Source organism: Quercus suber, unplaced genomic scaffold (genome assembly GCF_002906115.3).
Source record: "Quercus suber isolate HL8 unplaced genomic scaffold, Cork oak 2.0 scaffold_35, whole genome shotgun sequence".
Classification (NCBI taxonomy): Eukaryota; Viridiplantae; Streptophyta; class Magnoliopsida; order Fagales; family Fagaceae; genus Quercus; species Quercus suber.
In genome coordinates this window covers 1115650-1138095 of record NW_027069500.1, presented here as the reverse complement: position 1 = coordinate 1138095, position 22446 = coordinate 1115650, and the positions used below count along the sequence as shown (strand labels likewise).

The 22446-nt window shown below is 34.8% G+C and overlaps 1 long non-coding RNA gene and 1 other non-coding gene across 2 annotated transcripts; both read right to left on the bottom strand.

Annotated features, from left to right (window-relative positions):
* Positions 1-689: 689 nt before the first annotated feature.
* Positions 690-1610, bottom strand: LOC112007544 (uncharacterized). Its single transcript, XR_010627938.1, has 2 exons — positions 1358-1610; positions 690-763 (listed from the first exon to the last, which is right to left on the bottom strand). It is a non-coding gene; the product is annotated as an uncharacterized LOC112007544 (transcript).
* An 11858-nt stretch (positions 1611-13468) lies between these two features.
* LOC112034251 (uncharacterized) lies at positions 13469-20949 on the bottom strand. The gene is made up of 3 exons (XR_010627937.1): positions 20932-20949; positions 18104-18170; positions 13469-13627 (listed from the first exon to the last, which is right to left on the bottom strand). It is a non-coding gene; the product is annotated as an uncharacterized LOC112034251 (long non-coding RNA).
* Positions 20950-22446: the final 1497 nt, after the last annotated feature.

Genomic DNA, 22446 nt, shown 5'->3' with positions numbered 1-22446 from the left:
AATGCCCTAGGGATAAAAATAAATTAAAAAAAGGAAATGAGGGAGATGAGTTTGATATTTTGTTTATTAGAAGGAAAAATGATTCTGCAAAGTAGATAAATAAATAAGAAAAAATAGACAAGATATAAGTGTCCTAGCTCTATATTTGCTGTATGAGGCACTATTACACCCACTTAGGGCATGTTTGGGTACAGCTGAAAACTGAANCCCCACAAGAAAAGTGTTGTGAATAGTAAACTGAAAACAATGATTGAAAAAAAAAGGAACAATAAAATGGGTGAAGACGTATGTGGTGAGACAAAACTAATAAGAATAGTATATTTGGTGAAAAAGTGATATGATTTTGTACGTGGGAGAAGATTTTTTTTTTCCTACTTTCTTGGTGTTAAAAGGTCTATACATGTATTAAAGTGGGTGTCTTTTTTTTGTCAAGGTAAATTATCAACGAATAGTTCATAATATATCTACTTCAATGATTTTTTTCAAGGAGCCAGGGGGGACTGCCCCCCTCGACAACCCTGGCTCCACCCCTGGTCGTAATTGATATCATGTCATTATATATCAAAAACATATAATGAATAAATTTCTTAACTACTTTTCAATCTTATATTTAACAAATCAGTTTGTAAAATTAATATAATAAAAGTTATAATATCTCTAGTATAACGTATCATGTAAATATGCATACATCTTTGCAGAAGCAACCCCAGTAATGATGGTCTCAGTGCTGGTCTTCTCTGAGAGACCAGGGTACACGCTGTTGCTGCAAAAACATGACAAAAATTTACTTTTAGCCCGAGAAACAAGATGAACTAAGCTAGTATATATATATATATATATATGTTGAAATTTTAAATTTTGGTCCTAATAGCCTCCCAATTAAATTAAATAAAAAATAAAAATAAATAAAAAAAACTGGTATACATATGCAATTTGAAAAATTAAGATTTGCCCTTAAATATATATATATTTTTGGATTTCCTCTTAAATAACATCAAGTTCTATTTTGATAAATGTGTTGAAATGTTTAAGAAATACTTATTTTATATGTAATATTTTGTTGAATATGAAATAAATGTTAGCTTTTATTTTCATAAAAAAAAAAAAAAAAAGTTTTAAGCTTTGGCCCCCTCAGGTTCGAATCCTGATTCTGTCCCTAGAACTAAGAATTTGACAATGAAAATATAGAGAAGGGGAAAATGAAACGAGTCTAACTCTAACACTATCAAACTTTAGAACCAATAATATTAAATAAATATATAACATATATATTAATTGTGACATAATGAAGTTGATTTTCAAGGAAAATAAACTTCACGAGAATTGCAATGGTTAGTAGGAAAAGTAGAGTATTTACCAGTTGCAGCCACTGCCGCACTTGCAGTCGGAGCCACAACCACAGTTTCCTCCGCAGGAAGACATTTTCTTCAGATTACTGTAAATAAGGATTGGAAAATATTTTACTAGGGATATGATTGAATTCACTCACTCTTGGATGAGTTTTGTACTAAACCTGAGCTGCTATTTATAGTGTGCAGGTAAGGGTATAAGGGGTGGCTATCCACCGTACACGTGGGTGAATGGTAGTTCAATTGCGTCTATGATTTCTTCTTACTAGTGCAGCGTCATTCAGATTCAGGTGTGCCGTGTGCAATTGAATATTTTGAATTTTGCTTCTATGGTGGGGAAATTTAATATATTAATTTCTTTTACTGGTATAAATTATTATCGAAAAATACGCATGAGAAAAGGACTTTATTATTAGTCAATAAATTGTCACGATGAGATAGCACTTGAAGATAATCATAATCATAATCATAATCTAGGTAGATCTTTCAAGTTTCAAGTTTTATAATCATTAGTTGTTTCTTCAGCTAATAGCTTAATTGGAGTATGTTTAGAGATCTTGTGAATTGGAATAAATTTGAGGAGGAATTGGCTTGTGCTGGAATTGCATATGTATACCAGTTTTTTTTATTTATTTTTATTTTTTATTTAATTTAATTGGGAGGCTATTAGGACCAAAATTTAAAATTTCAACATATATATATATATATATATACTAGCTTAGTTCATCTTGTTTCTCGGGCTAAAAGTAAATTTTTGTCATGTTTTTGCAGCAACAGCGTGTACCCTGGTCTCTCAGAGAAGACCAGCACTGAGACCATCATTACTGGGGTTGCTTCTGCAAAGATGTATGCATATTTACATGATACGTTATACTAGAGATATTATAACTTTTATTATATTAATTTTACAAACTGATTTGTTAAATATAAGATTGAAAAGTAGTTAAGAAATTTATTCATTATATGTTTTTGATATATAATGACATGATATCAATTACGACCAGGGGTGGAGCCAGGGTTGTCGAGGGGGGCAGTCCCCCCTGGCTCCTTGAAAAAAATCATTGAAGTAGATATATTATGAACTATTCGTTGATAATTTACCTTGACAAAAAAAAGACACCCACTTTAATACATGTATAGACCTTTTAACACCAAGAAAGTAGGAAAAAAAAAATCTTCTCCCACGTACAAAATCATATCACTTTTTCACCAAATATACTATTCTTATTAGTTTTGTCTCACCACATACGTCTTCACCCATTTTATTGTTCCTTTTTTTTTCAATCATTGTTTTCAGTTTACTATTCACAACACTTTTCTTGTGGGGCAATGTTATGAATACAATAAATTTTACAAATTGATGTGTTATCAATCATAAAAAAAATTCATTCAAACATTTATGTATTATATTGTTTAAGTGTTATACATTCTTGTCACATCAGTTTATGAGCATTTTATAATAGAATTTATAGTCATTTTAGCTTTGAGAAATTCTGTAAAAAACATTTTAACAACACTTTTACAATAAATCTTAAGTAACAAGTTGTTATTAGTTGTTATTGGTGAGCAAAAAAGTAATTTCAGTGGTGGGTTGAATTTGAACCAATAACAACTTACCACTTATGATTTGTTGTGAAAGCACTGTGAAAATCTTGCTTTTTCCAGTTTTTTTCATGGCAATTCAATTAGTGGTCCCCATAACTAACACATAATTATTAGAAAAAAAATACTTAATGTCCTTTCAATACTATTTTAATCTCCCCCCCTCCCACCGAAATCCTAGCTCCGCCACTGATTATGATCATTGACACGTTAGTATATTTATGCATAATGAAATGGGATTAATGAGATATGGAAATGAATTAAGGTTTTTTTCACTGTCATTGCAGCTACACTGAGGGGTCTGAGATGAGCTTTGGAGCAGAGAACGGAGGCTGCAAGTGTGGATCAAACTGCACCTGCGACCCATGCAGCTGCAAATAAGCAAAGATGGACAAAGGCATAAAAAAAGCATTTGTGTCTGTTAAAATATAGTATTAATAAAATGGAACAAGAAGCCGGAATGTATTGTTGGGTTTAGCTATTATATTATTTTAAGTAAAACAGCCCTGGGTTTTGCATATCCGCTTCCTCCTTCAAATTAAGTGTGGACTGTTACAATGGTCGCTTTGGTTTGTCTTAAATTTTCTGTACCAATGTGCCACGGCTACTTTGTTATGGTATAATTGTTATTGGATTTAAATATAAGTGTGATTCTCAAAAGGAAATGTCGATTTGTCTGGAGCAAAACTTTAATACTAATTTAAATATTGGTTTTTAAGTTTTTTTTTTTTTTGCTGAATAAAATATTGGTTTTTAAGTTATAGTGTATTATTTTCTCTTTAACATAATATTGTTGTAGTTTCGTAGTACTATGAAACATACCCCTTCCTTTAGGGACTAATTAATGAAGGACCTTTTTTTAATGGGCCATGAAAAAGGACCTTCGTACACTCTATTGTGCCCTAAACATCAAGAGCCACTGGCTTTTAGCTCTGCGTACACCTTGGGCTCTCCCAACTTGTTGAGTCCAGGTTTGATCCGTAGACTTTGGACATTTGGGGAAAAAAAAGGAAAAAAAAAAGAGCTAATATTGTATTTGTATACTAACTTATGCCGCTGCATTTCTCAAAAATAAAAATAAAAAACTTTATACCGTTGCATTTTGTAGTTATGTCTCTTTTGATTGTGGCATTTCCTTGCCATGGTTAAAATATTATTCTCTTATATATTTAGTAAGGAACCTCAATTCACCTTCTATATAACAAGAAGATGGACAATTAGAGAAAAATTATTCCAATCATATTAGATTTTGCTCTTAACAACAATAGAAGAATAAGAATACTTCAAAGATAGAATGGTTAAATTCCTATTCCAATCCCATTTTTTTCTATTAGGATGTATCAAGATTGGCAAAGCCCAAATCAAAGCGGCCAATGAAAAAATTAAAGGCGAATGTCTACACAATAATACAAATTAAGCACCAATGTTCGAAACAATGCAAGAACGACTACCGTAAAATGGATCTAACAGCTACCAAGTCTGTTGTGGCACGAGTTTCTTATGTTGATTAGCAAAACCCATAGTTTAGAGGACTCAATTAGTAGCCCAAGCTTGCAACGAGACCCAACTCATTACAATTCAAACCCATAGGAAGCAAGGTTTGGAAGGAGGAGGAGAAAAGTATGAGTTTGTGGCATTCTCCACAGCCCTTTTGGGTGTTACGTTCGCAGGGAAACAAATACATACCAAAAGGGTGAAGGCAAGTCTTCCATAAGGTCCATGTGAAGTCCATTTTACATCATCGAACAAATCACCCGGTGAGTTGGCCTCTTATCACAACTTACTGCTCTCAAGTCTCAACCACCATGTTTTGCTGAAAAACATGGTTTTGCATCTCATACAAAACAAGTAGCGGAAACAACACAAGAATCTATTTCATTTATGAGAGATTATATACAACTTTGAATCTAAAAAAAAAGAATAAAAAATGTACATTGATGTCGTGAAAATAAAAAACAAGAAGCAAATTGTATCCGGAGAAGACCTTTAATCTTCATCCCAATTCCACATAATGCCTAAGGTGTATGGTCTCTTAACCAGTTCTTACATATATACTATTTCATTTTAAAAACTATGTTCAAGAGAGATTAAAGAGAAAACTATTTTCTCTTCTTTTAACTGTACATACGTTTTAAATATCTAGACAGTTACTTTATTTGATAACTCTTATTAAATAAATAACTGATTGTCTAATTGGGCTAACCTTTTGGGTCAACTCAATTGGGCTTTAGTGTGTAGTTTGGGATGAGATCAAAAGACTTTAGTTCCAATGGGCTTTGAGCTTCCATCAACTCTTGACAAGTCCAAAGTTACTATCAATTATATAACAAGTACCACTATGAAAATATAATTGCACTCTAGACTTTATTAATAAATTATATCCCAAAAATCTAATATAATATCATTTGACCCCTCCATGAAACATCCATAATAAACAAAGTCATAATAAACTATCACTTTGTAAATTACTATTTTATTCCTTGAATCCTCAGTATAGTCTTTTAATTATTCATATATTATATGAAATCTAATTTCATTAAATATAAACTTTAGTAACTCTTTACTAAAGTGGCTGAAGCCAACACCTTGAATAACCATACCCTATTAAACTTATCTCAAGGGGATATTTCATGTCTCTATAAAAAGAGATTATGGATTTCATCTTGAGAATATGTGTTCCCTCAACGCTACATGCGGTTACCCAATGTATTAAGGTTTTGACCTTTAAATTAGATCTCACTCCTGATATATTAAAACAACCTACATTTCATGACCAGGTTCACAATCCTCTTAGGATTAAGAGTTTATGAAAATAGAAGTCGTAAGATTTATTATTCAAGTGACAGTTGTTAATTGAGTAATTAATCTCATAGCAATCCAGTTCAATGTGTCTCACACACATAAGACACTAACACATCAACCAGAAGTCTCCACTTCCAAGATCAAGACAAATCATCGTAGATGACATGTTATAGTCTTAGCAGATGAAATGCCTAATTTCATGATCGACTATGAACTACATTTTTGAGTTTACAAGGAGCTTGTGATTTATATTTAAATCACATACAATGCATCTCAAGGACTATATAATAATGTTCAATTAGTTTATATACAAATAATCTCATATAATTAAACAATTTATTTTATAATATGCCAATAAATTGGATTTTAGAGCACAAGCCCTTAACAGTTTTTCCCTACTAAAGTCATACATGTTTGTGCATTTAGCCATTGCCTATCTTCTAATCTACCACAAAAGGAATCCCCTATCCACGACTAAAACCAAGAAGTGCTTTCTCTTCTCCAACACCCACTTTAGTAATAAATCCTACAATTATAAAGACCAATCAAGTACCCATCACGCAAGGAATGTTGTTCCTAGATCAGGTATTACAGGGAAGACAATCCCTAACTTCACCTATAAAAAGGAAGGCCTAGATAATCCATGGCATCACAACTAAAACTCACAAAAGCTTTCCTTTTTAGCTTGATGAAATCCTTAAGAGATTATCAACCCATTATAACCCTAACAAAGACAGTTCCATCAGAATTCCAAGATAAAATTATTTGGCCTTATTCCACCAATGGCAAATTCCAAGTGAAAAAAGTTTACTCTATCCTCCTCAATGGAAACCTTCCACCCTAACCAAACCCAACTCCTTTCCCCCAAGAAGTTTGGAAAACTTTATGGAAACTTCCACTCCCACAAAAAATTCTGCATTTTATTTGGAAAATCTTACATTCTGCCCTCCTTGTAAGAAATACACTTATCCTTAGAGGCATAAATTGCTCTGATACCTGCCTTTTTTGTCAAGAAGATAGGAAAATCTTAGACCACCTGTTTTTCAATGGCCCTTCACTAAAGCTGTCTGGTGAGGTTGTGAATTAACCATTAGAATAGACAATCTCCCTTACCACACCATAACTGATTGGATTAGTTGCTAGATCCAAGGAAGCAATAAGGAATTAAGAATTACATTCCTACATTACTTGTCACTCTTTGGTGCATATGGAATCACAAAAATGACATCGTTTTCGAAGGGAAAGTTCCAAATATAAATGAGGTTATGCTAACCTCAAGAGCTTTAACTCACAGAGTCATAGGTACAATGCTACTTTTATTGAAAATTTTACAGGTCATGATCAAACTACAAAGGGAGGTAACCAACATCTTCTTCCTGCCTAGCCTTACCAAGAAGATTGGCAACTGTTGTGTCAAGTTGAAGTTTCCAGAAAGCTAGTCAGAGGAAAAAGAGTCGCTGCCTTGATAGCTACAACATAGGATGGAATCCAGCTTGTCAGAACAGCCTTTCTCACAGCATTCCAAGACTTTAAGAAAGCAAAGTTTGTTGCAATCTGTGAGGCTCTACTACACATAGCACTTTTAAGGCTCCTAAGAGTGGTGATCTTAACTGTAAAGTTGTGATTTACAACTATGTTTTACGTTGGCTTTATTCCATAATAAAAAGTGTTGTAATTGCATTAATTTATTTCCTTATATTTTGTGGGATTTTATTGTATTGGGTTTAGTATTAAGTTGGTGAAAAATCAAGCATAAAATGAAGAATTAGTGGATTTCGCGAGTGTCTTGCCAGAAGCTTACCCACAAAATAGCCATGTGAGAAGCATATGCTGGAAGCTGAAGAGTCATATTAGACTGTTGTTTTCGCAAGTGTCTCGTGGGTAAGGCATTCCCGCAAAATACTCACGAAACATTCTACTTGGAAGATTTTTTAAGTGTGACTTTCTTACTCTTCACCCATACTATAAATATACCCTCATTACCCACAAATTGGAAGGAGGCTATTTAGAGAGAAAAATCTTAGATAGGTTTTCTACAACACACACACCCATCTTTTAGAGAGAGAGCTACCCATTCTTAGTGAAAAATCATTCTAGCCTCTTTTCCTTCCTTCTCTTATTGTCATACATTGAGAGGAGATTTGTATCCAAATACAACCTACACATTTTTAGAGTGTAGCGAGTATTTTGGAGTTTAGGAAGCTTTGGGGATTTGCCAAAAAAAGCCGGTAAGGCTTGGCAGATGCAATCGGGTGTATTGCGGGATCTTGAAACCTAGAGAAGACATGACTCCGAGAAGTCCATTGGTAGCAGGAGCTTGTAGGGCTCAAGTACATTGGGTAGACTAGGTTTGGAGGGTCTTTTGTTATTCATGTACTCAAACTTTATTCTCTAGTGGATCGATTATCACTTGGAAGACGGTGGAGAGGTTTTTCGCCGAGTTCTTTGGTTTTTTCTTCGATAACACGTCTTAATGTTATCTTGTGGTTGCATCTCTCTTCTCTTACTCTTGTACTTTACTTTTATTATTGATTATTCATGTTTATGCACTAGAGTTGTTATCGGTTTATTGCGCTTCATTTACTCTTATTCCGCATTTAGATAAGTTAGAGTAAAAGCAATTTAGCCGTAATTTTAATTTGAGGGTTTAAACAAACTCTTGTGTTTATACACATATCCGAGCTTTCACTAACTAATTGAAAGGAAATCCAACTCTTTTGAGAACTAAGACCCACTGGCCTTGGTGGATTGAAACTTTATTAGAAGACATATATAATATTACTAAGCAACACTATGTTTGTTGCAATTTTGAGAACTTCAGATATTGTATTAGCTGAAAGTAGGAAACTTGCTAATATAATAGGAAGACAGACTCCTAATTTTGTAATATAAACTCTTTGCCTGGTATCACCCAAAAAAAAAAAAAAAAAGACAAACTCATGACATGCACAGCTCTGCTCATCCTCTCTCTTCTTTTGAACTTCACTTACCTTTCGGTTCTACATAAAAATACCACAATCAATTGTGGAGCGATGGTTGTCTTTAACCAAATCCTAAACTTCATAGATTTGGACCTTATTACTGGCAGTTTTCGAGTTTGTGGGAGTTTGGGTTTAAGCCATTCGAAACCATAAGAGAAATATGAAAGCACCAAAATTTTGCTTGTATGTGTATAAACCAAATACAATAAAGATTCTTCATATGTCCTATAATTTAATTTTATTGAAAGGACATAGAAGTCCTACATCATATTGAAATCAGTCAAAATCTTATCTTTTTGCCTCCACTAGATGAAGAATATCTCAACCTTATCAACTAGATAGAAGGATGAGATAAGTATGCACCACAAAAAACTAAGCCTATAGTGGCGTTTTTGTAACGCCACTACAGGTCCAAAAAACGCCACTATAGGCCCATTTGGGCTATAGTGGCGTTTGCTATAGTGGTGTTTGTAAACGCCACTATTGTACCGCTATTATAGACCTATAGTGACGTTTCCCAAGAATGCCACTATCGGTATATCCTATAGTGGCATTTACAAACGCCAATGTAGGTCTATCATAAAACGCCATTATAACCTGAAATTGTTTTTTTAAAAAGTGCTATAGCAGCGTTTCAGAAACACCACTATAGGATGTAGATCTATAGTGGCGTTTCTCAAACACCACTATAGCCAAATTACCAAAAAAAAAAAAAAAAAATCAATTTACCTATAGCAGCGTTTGTAAACCCCACTATATGGCGTCTTTAAAATGCTACTATAGATAAATCAAAATTTCTTTTAATGAATAGCAGCATTTGTAAACGCTATTACAGGAGGGATAGGAACAGACTTATAGCAGCATTTGAAACCGCCACTATAGGTCAAGAACGGATTCCTTACCCATTGTATATTGGCGTTTTACAAACAACACTATAGGTCCAAAAACACCACAATAATTTTTTTTTTTTTTTTACAAAAATATGTTGCTGGGTCTACAAACGTGGCTATATATATATGCACACATATTTCACTTGTCTTGAGCAAATCACAAGCATATATCAATAGTCACAATCACCACTATATATATACATGCACACATATTTCACTTGTCCTGGGCATCACAAGCATAGGGTACACAAAACATATCACACCCTTTCTAACTTGTCCTGGGCAAATCACAAGCATAGGGTACACAAAACATATCACACCCTTTCTAAGGGTACACAAAATAGGCCCTAATATATGGAGCATTCAATTTAACTACATATGGAGCATATGGAGTAGCAGGACAATAATCATAACTCCATCAAAAAAAAAAAAAATCTGTCATCACCATCATCAAATGCATCCTTGTCATCAAGTGTATCCCCAAGTGCATCCCCGTCATCAACATAAGCATGAGCAGCATCTTCACCATGAATAAGATGGAGACAACATTATAACAAAGGAACAAACAAAGCCAAAATTGTATCAACTAAACTTGATACATACATACATACTCAATTAAACTACATAATCAATATAAATACATGAAGCAGAAGGATAATACTCATAACTCCATCAAAAAAAATCTGTCATCACCATCAAGTGCATCCCCATCATCAAGTTCATCCCCATCATCAACATTAGCATGAGCATCTTCTTCATTCTGAATAAGATGGAAGCAACATTATAACAAATGAACAAACAAAGCCAAATAGTAGAAGCACATCACAAAGCAATCGAGTATAAAAGTAATTTTTGGTAAAATGACAAAAATAAACTTGCAATATATTTTTCCCTATTTCGCTTCTAAAATATGACACAAGGGTATAAACAAAATCTACATACCCAAATCTATCCTTGAATAACTCCCACTCATCAGCCTCTAATTGCTCACAACCTTCCCACTAACACATACATAATACAATGACCTACCTTAAGACATTTTTCAATATAAAAGCCCTAGTTAAGTGCTGAAATGACCTATCTTGTCTTTGTATGCATTTGTATCAAAAAGTACCAATGACTAATACATGAAACGACATTAATAAATTATAAAGCTATACCTGACTCTGCAATCCACGCATATAATCGCTAAATGAATCCATCATTTTCTGGAATTGGGCGTCTCGTTCTATCCTTTGAGTTCTCTCAAGTGTTACTAATCAGGCCAGTGCCTCTATTTTATTTGCATCCTCTACTCGAGCTTGTGTCAGTGTCGCTATTTGATCCTTCAACTCCACAACCCTCTGGTCACTGGCATAAGATTGTTGTGGAGTCGTACTGTCTGGAAGAATGTCTTTCGCCTTTCTACCGAATGGGTTTGGTCTAAACCCTACTCCACGTACGCGTCCATGACGCTCTTGCCCCATCACTTGAGCAAAGGCATCATCTGGTGCTCAAAGAACGCCTCCACCATGACTACTCTCTCCAATTAATTGGGTTCCAGCATTCAGTAATTCTTACATCTTCCTCTATTTTCATAATTTTACCAAATGACTTATTAGATTCTACATATAGTGTAAAAAAATAAGCGTATTTATAAACATCAATTTCCTTATCAGTTTAAAAAATAAGCAAGTCACAAATGATTAATAGAGAAAATACTTACGATGTTTTCAGCAGCTTTATCTGTTACAGGTGTCCCATCTTTACGTCTATAAGCTTTGTCATATACTACAACATGCTCAACTGGCCTGCCTGTTTTGTTTTCCTAAAATATGTTCATTATATCCATTAATTATTGTGCTAAGTAAAACTCTTAACAAGTAAGAACCAAAAAAAAAAAAAAAAAGACAAGCCACCTTATTTCTATATGCCACAAATCTAAAATTTTTAGTAACAAATACATGATGCAAATTTGCAATGCTTATATATTGGTTCTAAGCTCATGCATGGTTGAATAATTGCATGGTGTCAAGGTTACCATGCAATTATGCAACATGGTAGAATAATAACTTAATGACTTTGGCTTGGCATTGCAGAAAACATTAAAATGTATTACTTGCCATACTTGGGAGAAAATTTAAAAGAGAGCAAAAAGTTATTATATCTATACTTTTAGAACCTTCATTAGGATCCGTTGATACAAATATCCCCTCCTAGCACTCGTTTAGCACTTCAAATGAAATTTAAGCCCTTGTAGGGGGTAGATAATAATTAGAAATATGTATTAATAAGTTATTTGTTAGTAAACATAGTTTATAAAAATCAACAACTAATGTAATATTAACTTCAATGATAAATTCTAAACAATCTCCCCAAAAGAATTGCTGACAATTTCTCATTTTAATCCCAAAAGTGTGACTATATGTCATGTATGGACTAATTCCCAAATTTTTTCCAAGGGAATAAGTAAAATGCTTTGTTTACAGAGGAGTCGAGTAGATCAAGGCCTTATGATCTAGAGCTTATATTGTCTATAATTTCCTAATGTAGTAAGTCATCCAAGATTAATAAATCAAATTTGCAACTATGGTTGCTAAGAACTTTTCTTTTTTAAAATTAAATTTAGAATTTCACAAACCACTCTGTAATAGATGAACTTGTATCAACTAACGCTACGCAAACTATAGTAGCTCCATTCAATATGCTTAGCCCAAGATAAGGCTTATGAGAGATGAACCATGATGTAGCTTTAGAGCAAGGCCACAAATAATGAAGCACATGACTTTTTCAATAAAGTAACCTCTTTAACAATGATATATCTTTTTGATATGCTTATTATGGTAGACAACTGAATTGTGAAAATAATGTAAGAAAAGTCATTTCTAGCACTAAAGTGAGATTTTAAATCAATAGCCTATTTAGCATATTCAGTTTTTGTTTTTGTTTTTTTTATAGAAGTAATGTAAGAGGTAGACATAATACCATGATAGCAACTAGTTGTGCCAAACTTCTTGGTCTAGTTCTTGCTTATTGAAATTATTTGCAATGACAATGGGTTGATATTATTGGACTTTACGTACTAGACCAAGAAGCACCTGTACATCCTCTATAAACCAGTATTCCACCAACTTCTTCCACTGTTCTTCATCACAATTGTTTGGTATGCTGTCCACAACTTGTTGTTTACTCATACCTTCCAAACATTTTTCCTTCTTTAGGGTGGTTTTTCGGGCCCTTCTCAGGAGCCCCAATAGTTGCATTGCCTAGTCCTCTTGTTTCTCTAGCGGGACTTTGTCTACAGGGATGGCCCATCGTCTCTGGAAAGAACACATTTAGTCAACATACATGTCAAAATTGATACTTGGCAAAATATAATTACATAGCTACTCATAATGATACTCTAGTCTATATTACATCATCTAGCATAACTATGCATAACCATACTTATAATTTGATAATATTAAAGCAACATGCCAAAGTTGTTGTTACTATTACCTCAATCTCCCCTCAACACTCTCGTTTATACTGGATAGGCACTTCCCACCAATCAATAGGCACCACTGGGCACATATAGTACTTTCTCGTAATAGTGCCTATCCACCTCTTAAATGTCGCCCAACTACTCCCAATTGGTTGGCCTTGACTATTCAAATGAAGTACATGTTTTGTTCCTAGCGACAGATTCCATATGTCTCGCATTAGTGTACTACCACGTTTTGCACGTGGTACAACATTAGTAGGAGTTGCCACCATGTCATCTATACATAGTGAACCACAATGAGAAACTACTTTCCAATATTCACATCACAACTAGCACACACATGGAAGCAAGAATTTGAAAAGTAGAGTTCGTACTTGGAGGTTTTGTGGCATCATCATAATGTGTAGCGCCATGTGGAATGTCTTCCTCTAATGCAACATTACGTGTCTCTTCTTGTTGGCTCCCTATTGCATGAGAAGAGCACTGCCCACTTTCCACTAACTATAGCCGCCGTTTTCTACCCATTCCTCCCTCAAAAACCTGAAAAACACAAACATAATAATAGTTATACAACAATAATTGCATTGAAAGGAAGTGCGAAGACTACAATGCTTATAGTAACAATCAATACAATGTACTTATTAGGATATACTTCAAGCAATTAATCGTCTACCATATTAAATAACTATCATTACAAAATACTATGCGCTAGATTTAAAGGGTTGAGCATAAAGGGACATGCTATCAATAACTTAGGAACACGTGGGTTAGTAAACTATACATACAAGTAATAAATAATATTTACGGATCATTAGTGTCCTCATAATTGTCTTCGTCGTCAATAACATCATTCCCATCTATGTCGTCCCATCCAGAAACGGCTAAGTCCCCATTGACTGGGGCATCAATTGTCATGCCCTTTATATCATCTCGAGCCCATCCTTGGTTGTCATTCGCTCCATCAAAATAATCGTTTGTACTTATATTGTAATGAACGTGCTCATAATATGTATATGCATCATCATCATCATCATCATCACGTTGTGAACCAGTACCAGCATCAAACACATCTCTCGCTTTAGTTTTAACAACAACATACCAATCTTTCTTCCTTTTGTTTGCAACATAAAATACTTGTGAAGTTTCAGATGCCAAGACAAATGGTTCATCAGTCATTTTATCCCCACGATGTATCAAGAGGGTCAAATTTACCATAGGAAACCCAAACTCATCAACCTTATATCCCCTAATACTATGAACATCAACCCATCTACATTTGAATAAGACGTGTCTTATACGGTCACTGTAATTTAACTCAATAATATCAATTAAGACACCATAGTAAGTTACGCCACCTTCCGTGACAACACTAACTCCACTATTTTGGGTTTTCCTATGTGCCTCATTATCCACACATCTGAATTTCAATCCATTTATTACATAATGCTTCATCCGCTTCACTGTCTCATATGGCCATCTAGATAGTGTTACTATTGTATCACTTAGTCTCGCCCTATCAGCATCAGTCATTGTCACCATCTAACAGAATCAAGCACATTAAGTATTAGTAATACGATACTAATTATTATAGTGTTATGAATAATTAAGTTGCATGTTTGAAACGTATGTGATGTCTAAGCCAACTACAGAATTGCTCCATATGGTGCTTACTTATAACATTCTCGGATACACGATGGTGGGCATTTTGGAGTTCTTCCTCCACCAATTTTCTGTGCATCCTGTGAAGGAAATTATGTTAGTCTTATGATAAGCTAGTGTTATCAGATTGACATGCAGTGATATCGGTATACTTCTCTATTACTTACTCAATGAACTTGGTAATTTCTTTGCTACTGAATAGAATGTATTGATGAGCTTAGGTTAATTTGATATTCATTAGTTGCATGCTCAACACAGGCCCTGTAGATCCCTCAATCAACCTGGTCGGTTGATTGAATATAGTTTCAACTCCTTCCATGTACTGTGCACAAAATGTTAAGCACTCCTCCACATAGTACCCTTCAGCAATAGATCCCTCTGGAGTAGCTCTATTTCGTACATAGGACTTAAGTCGAGAGAGATACCTAATTGGAATAATAATATTAAAAATTGAACATTAAATTTGAATGAAACCATTAAGCATATACTATTTTACATATTTCTAACATCTCAATAGGATACATCCAACGATAATGAACTGGCCCACACATGTTGGCCTCAGTGGCCAAATGTATCACCAAATGTACCATAACTGTGAAGAATGATGGAGGAAATATCTTTTCAAGTTCACACAACGTCACTGCAATGTCCTTTTCAAGATTCTCAATCTCGGAAACCTTCAACATCTTCGAACAAATTTCCCTAAAGAAACAAGATAACTTCATCAAGGGCCTAGTTACTGAAGCTGGCAACGATCCGCGTAATGCTATTAGGAGGAGTTGCTGCATCAATATGTGATTATCATGACTCTTTAGCCCTAAAATCGTGCGGTTTTTGAGATTGATGTGTCGTGAAATATTGGAAGCATACCTATCGGGAACTCTTACATCCTTCAGAACTTGCAAGAACCCATCTTTCTCTCTTGCAGTCATATTAAAACATGCATGCGGCATAGTATATTTATCGCCGACACTTGATTTTAGGTGAAGAGCACTCCGTATACCCATGGCCTATAAGTCAAGGCGTGCCTCAAGATTGTTCTTTGTCTTGCCCTTCAAACTCAACAATGTGCCTATTAAATTGTCTGTCACGTTCTTCTCTATGTGCATGAAATCAAGATTGTGACGCACCTTGTGATCCCTCCAATAAGGCAATGTGAATAGTATACTTTGCTTATTCCAAGCACCTACATTTTCCTCCCCTCTCTTTCTTTTTTTGAATGTAGCTTGAGCTTTCTTACCAAGACAACGTCCATCTAAACTTTCTATATCTATAAGTATATCTAACCCCGATGGAGGCACAGGAGCCAATCTTGTATCTTGAGTACCATCAAAGTTTGTATCTTCTTTCCGAAATGGGTGATCTCTATCCAACCAACATTGATGTCCCATGTAACAGAATTTGTGGCCATGTTTTAAATAGCGAGAGTCCGTATCAGAGGCACAAGAAGGACAAGCAAACATGCCCTTCGTACTCCAAACAGACAAATCTGAGTATGCAGGAAAATCATTCATGGTCCACATCAATGCTGCACGTAATTGGAACCTGTTTTTAGAAGATGCATCATACGCCTCTACTCCAACGTCCCATAACTCCCTGACTTCCTCGATCAAAGGTTGTAAGTACACATCTATGGCTACACTAGGTGAGGAAGGACCAGGAACAACTAGTGACAGTATCAAAGATGACCTTTTCATGCACATCCAAGGAGGGAGATTGTAGGAGACCAAAACAACTGGCTATGTACTGTGGCTGGTACTCAAAATGCCATACGGGTTGAACCCATCCGATGCTAATCTAAGTCTTACATTACGAGGCTTAGATGAAAAATCTATATACTTAGTGTCAAACATTTTCCATGCTTCTGAGTCAGCGGGATGCCGCATTATCCCGTCATCAGTACGCCCAGTCGCATGCCACTTCATATATCTCGCTAAATCGGGTGACAGAAACAACCGTTGCAATCTTGGTTTCAAAGGGAACCACCGTAGCATCTTTGAAACTTTCTTCTTCCCCTTACTAGATGATGCATTATTTGGTTCCCCAGAAGTTGTGTTCTATTCTTTCCACCTAGACTCTCCACAAAATTTGCAAGCCTCTAGGTTAGCATCTTGTTTCCAAAACAACATACAGTCATTAATACAGGCATGAATCTTCTCATAACCCAAACCCAAATCTTTAATAATCTTCTTAGCCTCATAACAATCTATTGGCAATGTAGCATCCAAAGGAAGTAAATCTTGCACAACTTGAAGCAACAAAGTAAATGATTTGTTGGACCAACCACAAAGAGACTTCAACAGGTACAACACGACGACAATTGAGAATATACTAAATTTTGTACATCCTTTGTATAAAGGTTTCTCCACATCTTCTATCATTTTGTAAAACTTTTTTGCATCATCGTTAGGACCTTCTGCTGGTTGTTGTACACTAGGACCTTCTGCCGATTGTTGCACGCTAGGACCTTCATCCATTGATTCTGGTGCCATATCATGCATGGAGAACAAATTATGCAACATTCCACCAAAATTCCCGTATTCATTCAAGTTTTCATGCACATGACTACTCCTAACTTCAGCAGGTGTCGTGGTCGACTGTGATTCCCCATGCATCGTCCAAGTTCTATAATTGGAAAGTATCCCAAAGTTGTTTAGGTGACCAGGTACAACTTCTGCTAGATGGAGTTGACTATGCACACATTTGACACAAGGGCATGGGATCTTCCCATTGCGTGCTTTAAGAGACGCAAATTCCACGAATCTTTTGACACCTTCAACATATTCCCTAGTACCCCTCTTCTTGTCCATCCAACTCTTATCCATTGCTAAACAATATCTTAACACAGTCTTCTACAACACCTCTTTATTAGTGCAGTATAAACCAATGGTTAGATCCTAATCTCCTAACATCTAAAGCATTAAACATGAACATAAGATATGTAGATGACTTATAGAATGTAATATGCTAATCATTAGTAATAAGATTGTATTTACGTAATAACTACGTACAGAAGTATCTAGTAAATTCTATACATGTTCATTCAACATATTTTGGATTCTCCATTTCATAAAGCCATAACCAAAAATAGCAACTCAATGTATACATCTATTCCAGAATTTGAATACGTTAATATTATAAGAAGTTACTCAATGGGTCACAATATGCTACACATGAATCATCAAATATACAGAATACATAAAACACATTCAACACTCCCAATATACAACGAAAACTGCCTTATATCACCACGCAAGCCACCCGCTTGCACCAATTTAACAACCCACCACAAAGCAGATATTTCACCAATAATTGATCTTGTAGAGTTGGGAAATAAGAATAGCCAGCTGAACTTACTCTGCACTATAGCTTACCAACCTCGTAACAACCCACACAAGACGCAAGTCACCTAATGAAAACACACCTCTCAATACAAAGGGGAAAAAACTTTTCAGTAAAAAAAAAAAAAAAAAAATGATATAAGAGAATTATAATTCAGTAAAAAAAAAAAAAAAAAAAAAAGATCTTGTGTTTCAAGGGAATTATAATTCTCAGAAGGTATGAATTTAGTCTCAGAAGGTATGAATTTAGTCTCAAGGGAATTATAAAATTAAAAAATGCACGCACGTCTCAGAAGGTATGAATTTTTTATAAAAATACGTGTTGTTTTAAATACTATATACCATGCATTGTATAAAAACGTCTTGTTTTAAATACTATATAGCATGCATTGTACAATGCATGCTATATAGTATTTAAAACAACACGTATTTTTATACAATCCATGACCTAAAGGGTTATACCCAATTACAAGCCCTTGATGTTATAAAAAGGTCCTTTCGTGTTGCTGGAAAAGTAATTGGCATGAGATAAAGTTTATTCTATAATTGTAATAATTTAGTCTAATTTGATAGTCAATTGGAAAATATTAACATTAAACCCCCCCCCCCCCCCCCACCCAAGTACCACTCAAAAAATATAGCAACTATCAATAAAAAAAATACAATAGTTGTATTTATATATAGGGAGTACAATGAATTTACATCCAAAGACCAAAGTGAGATTATCCTATATCCTAACTCCTACACATGATCCAATTTTTTAATTATTTGATTCAAACAACTTAATTATTGGATTGGCTCTAGGCCTCATGATGTGGCTATACGTGAAAGATGTAAATTATCAATAAATTTGGTGACTAAATCACATAATAATCATGGGATTTTAATATATAATCAAAGGTATCTCTAGCTAGCTACAATCAATCATCAACACCATAACGTGATGCTCTGACATTGATACTTGGGAGAGGAGAACCATGCAGAATGGGAGCTAGCTTATGATGTCTTTTTGTCCATTATTCAATTGCAAGAAACAACATATAGAAAGCGTTTGATTAGTTTCAAAGTTTTCTCAACTAGCCATGGTGCCTTTTCCAAATATATATATATATATATATAATCAATGAATAAGTACCAGAAAAACTACCTGCAAACTAGTTGTAACCCATTTACCGATTTTAATAAAATTAATAATAAACATTCGTATTTCTAGAATTACTTTTATTTTTAAATTTTTTATCTGATTTTGACTATTAATTTCTTATTTAATACAATGAAATGCTGTCTAAGTTATAAGGAACCATTTGTATGAACATTTTTATATGTTATCAAAGTTACTACTTAGCCAACGTCCACAAAAAATCAGATTTTTATTTCCTAGTGGTACCAAGAGAGAACCTTATCCTTTCAAGATTAAAAAAAAAAAAAAAAAAAAAAAAGAGAAAAGGTGAGTCATGTGTTGTACCCTAGAAAGCACCGACGCGGCTCCGGACGAGCCACGCCCGAGTCGGACTCGATGGGATGCGGAGACACGACAGGGATGCCGCTGACCGTGAGTCCGTGCCGCGTCGAGCCGCGTCCTGCCACGTGGCCTCCCCAACTCGTGCCAACGCAGTGCGAATCGGGTCGACTCGGGCCGTATCGGCCGAAACCCGAAATGGCCGGTTCAAGCCGAAACGACTGAGTCAAGCCGAAATTCAAAAAAAAAAAAAAAGGTGCGAAACGCACAGTTTAAACCTAACCTAAATCCCTCAGACTCTCACTTCATCCAAAAGACTCTCTCTCACTCTGTCCCTCATCTCTCTTCTCTGCGCTCTCTACCTCCGACCTCTCTTTCTCTGCGGTGTGCTTGGCTTTAGGTGTGCTATGCTCTCTCTTCTCTTTGCTTCCCTTTAGTCTCTGTTTTCTACGATTTCTCTCTTCTCTGTGTTGTGTTTGCTGTGTTTGTGTGCTTGTTAAAAACCGATTTCGTCCAAACACTCTCTTTTCTCTATGCTGTGTTTGCTGTGTTTATTGTGTTTGTGTGCTTGTTTTTTGGTTCTTGTGGGAGTTAAAGGGTTTTGTAGTTGCAGGTTGTAATTTTAATTGTAGATTGGCGACAATGTTTGACTGCTTTGAATTGCTTTGTACTACTATTACTCTTAAATTTGGTATATGTTTATATAATGTGAAAAAGTATGCTTAGTAATATATTAAAAATATAAATAAAATACTTTTAATAATTTTTTAATCGCCAAGTCCCGTCGAACCCGCACCCGCACCCATCTTTTTCAAAAATTGCCAAGTCCCGTACCTGCACCCGAGTCCTAAAACGCACCCGTGCTTCCTAGGTTGTACCCACCTAAAGAAGATAAACGTTTCAGGTCAAAAGAAAAGGACAGAATGAAGAAGATAAAGTGATCCTTCTCAACAAATAAGATAAAGTGATAAACACTATCCAAAATATCTAGTCAGCAAGACTTGGAAAGCCCCAAAGACCTTATCCTTCCAATCATAGCCAAAATCCCACCGCAACACCCTTTAACTACCATTTATTTTTTTCCTCTTCAGAAACACACCCCAGCCTCTCTCTCTCTCTCTCTCTCTCTCACACACACACACACATACACACACACACACACACACACACACACAAAGTTACATGTTTCCTTCTATGGCTTCTTTAATTTAGTTTCTTCTTCTTATTGTGTACCTTACCCACAAATCTCAAACCTCTCAAGCTATGGCTTTTCACTTACCAAATGCCCTAGTTCTTTTCCCATCACCAAAGATGTTCTATCAAACCAAACCAAAAACCCACAAACAAATACAAAAAAAAATGCAATCAAATCAAATCGATCATACCTTGTAGGTGTGTGTTTGGTGTGGAGGACAATATGGAGGCTAGCAGTGGCAGGAGGCCTTGACGACGGCGGCTGTGAGAGAGTGAGAGAGCAAGAGAGAGAGAGAATGAGAAAGAGGGAAGAGTTTTTTTTTTTTTTTTTGTTTAATTGTTTGAGTAAAGAGAGTTCAGATGATAGTGGCTAGGGTTTTTCATTTTTTGGGTTGCTATCGGGTTTATTTATTTATTTATTTAATAGATCATTATATATAAAAACAAAAACCACCCCCCCCCAAAAAAGAAATAAAAAGGACCCTCAAATTTTTATTCTTTTTGGGTTGGGCCATAGGTCCTTCTTTAATTTTTTTTTTTTGGTTATAGATATATATATATATATATATATATATATATCATATCATATCATATACTAATATAATAAAAATTGAGTTTAGAAGCACTGGTTATGCGACTTCACTAAATTGTATAATTTTTTAAGTGGAGTTGTGGTGTGCCTTTGTGTAATAGGGCATTTCCCTCTTCCTTGTGTGTGTTTGTTTCTAAAAAAAAAAATGTCATTTGCATATTTTTTTTAAATGTTTTCTTAAAAATAGATATAATTTTTACTCTCCTATAATTTATAAGGTAATGAAAATCATAATTTAAAAAAAAAAAAAAACCAGCAACATAATACATGAATATATGATTTTAGATTCTACTGTAATTTCTAATTTCAAAGTTGATAAATGTAGAGACCATTTTTGCCGAGAGGACCAATAGCTTGCTTGTAATCCTTGGCTCAGAGTCCCACATCGCTAAGAAACCCCCCACTTTCCCACTTATAAGCATGAGCTGAAGTGGGGAGTGTAATGGTACACTCCCCACTTCAGCTCATGCTTATAAGTGGGAAAGTGGGGGGGTTTCTTAGCGATGTGGGACTCTGAGCCAAGGATTACAAGCAAGCTATTGGTCCTCTCGGCAAAAATGGTCTCTACAATAAAAGGGCTCTTTTGTTTTGTGGCGGAGAACCATTTTTGCCTCTGTCTGAGCAAGTGTTTGCACTTGTAATCGGTGTTAGCTCAGAGCCCCACACGTCCCACATCGCTAAGAAACCCCCCCACTTTCCCACTTATAAGCATGAGCTGAAGTGGGGAGTGTACCATTAGCCTATAATTTGATTACAACCTAAATTCTATTTTATTAGAAAATATCTTAATTAAAAAAAAAAACTAGCAACATAATACACGTTAAAGTTTGAAAAAGGAAATCCTAATTTAAAAAAAAAAAAAAACAGCAACACTGTACATGTTTCTATGATATAAAATAAATAAATAGTGTTCTTAATTAATTATCTTAATTATTAAATAAACTAGCAACATTATGCAATTTATCTTAATTATAGATACTATTTTTTGATTTAGTGTTCTTAATTAATTATGCAGATTATTTCCTTACTTATGGAAACATTAAAGTGATTATGATCGGTAATTTATAGGTAAAGTTTTAAATTTATATTACAGTCTAAATACTTACATTTTGTA